Genomic DNA, 1,751 nt, shown 5'->3' with positions numbered 1-1,751 from the left:
TTCTTATAAAAGCTTGACAATTTTTCTCAAAGAAATTTGCTGTATATGATTCATTCTGAAACTCATATTCTAAGGCTGGAAGTTTTGCTACACTTCTTGTTTCAGTGTAGTTGAAAGCTTTAAACACTTTTTTTTCTTGTGCTTCTTCAAGAAATTTGTTTCAGCAGTCTGTTTTAGCTCTTTTAATATCTGAAAAATATTCATTTCTGACAGCTTTGAACTCTTCATCAGATATTATATTATTCTTTCAATCTCTTCTAGCAGAAGCTAATTGTTTTCTTTTAGATGTGATATTCTCATTTCATCAAGATTTGAAATACTCAGAAGACTTTTTCTTTGAAATATTATCTCTAACACTTGTTAGAATAATAGATGTAATGAGCTTTACTCTATTCTAAAGTATTTCATTTGAGATATCTTGACTGAGACTTTAATATAGCTCACTCTTCTTTACAGATTTTAACAGTTTTATACTTTCTTCAACTGTGTAAGAGGCCTACGCCGAATAGATCAGTATAATATATAGGTCTTATATAACAAAGTGAAAAATGTTAAAGAAGGAAAAGAAAGAGAAAGTGTGAGAATTGACAATCAGAGTGAATATTTATACTTGTATGTGATGTGTACGCGGTGAAGCTTCAGAGCAGAAGAATAGGAATTCTGTGAATTTTTCAGCTGAGAATCAGTGATTGAGAATGACTGAGAATCAGAGCTTTTGATGAAATCTATGAAGTGTAATGAAATAGTCTATATAATGATCAGACACAGTCTGTTACATTAGTCCCTCTCTTTTCTAATCATATGTAGTTTCTATCAGTCAAGAGCTGCAGTCTCAGATAACACAGAACTCAGAGTTCAGGTCAAACAATTATAGCTGACTCATTTTACAAGATATTATCAGCCACAGCTGCAGAGTCTCTCATCAAGAATATCTTCAATCTCTCATTCAAGTTTATTATCTTCTTCTATGATTCCTGACAGCTGTCAGTTAGAAATCAGTTGAGAAGAGAACAGATCAGTAACAGCACAGCAGAGCAAGCTCATACAAAAGACATTATGAATCTCTGATAATGTATCAAAACAGTAGTTATGACTATCTAGAACTTCTATCACTTTATACTTGATATAACAGTAATTCAGTGTATAAGATGAATATGTGATCTGTATATTCTTGAGATTCAATCACATCAAGTCTTCTATCTTATATTACTTGGCAGGATCTCAGTGAACATTGATTTAATTCTCTTAATCTTGTTTCACAGTTGCTATGAAGGCCTCTGATCAGTCACAGGCATCTCAGAGCTTTGTTACTATATTATCAGTGATCTGAATTGCACTGTGAGAGTTCAGTGTGAAATGTATGATTTGTAGAAGATTCAATACTTTTATATGATAACTGTGTGTAAGGAAGAACAGGCTTACATCTGTTGAGACAGCATCTCAGCTGCTAATAGTGACCTCTGTGTGTAGAGGAAGATTATGTCAATTGTCTTATAAGTGATTGCAGAACTTATAAAGATAATTCTTTACAGTCTGAATTATCTGTTCTGACACATCATCAGTCTCAGAGTGATAGACAGTTGATAAATAGTATATAATCTTGAGAACTTGACAGATTCTTGTTCAGAGAGTACTCATGAATTGACAGCTCTGATCTGATACTATAGATCTCAGCAATTCATATATTCAATAGAATGAGCTCTGTAGAAAAGCTTCAGTGACTTATTCAGTATTTATCTTATTACAAGATT

This window comes from Blastomyces gilchristii (genome assembly GCF_000003855.2).
Source record: "Blastomyces gilchristii SLH14081 genomic scaffold supercont1.4, whole genome shotgun sequence".
Taxonomy (NCBI): Eukaryota; Fungi; Ascomycota; class Eurotiomycetes; order Onygenales; family Ajellomycetaceae; genus Blastomyces; species Blastomyces gilchristii.
Note: the sequence above shows the minus strand (reverse complement) of the source record.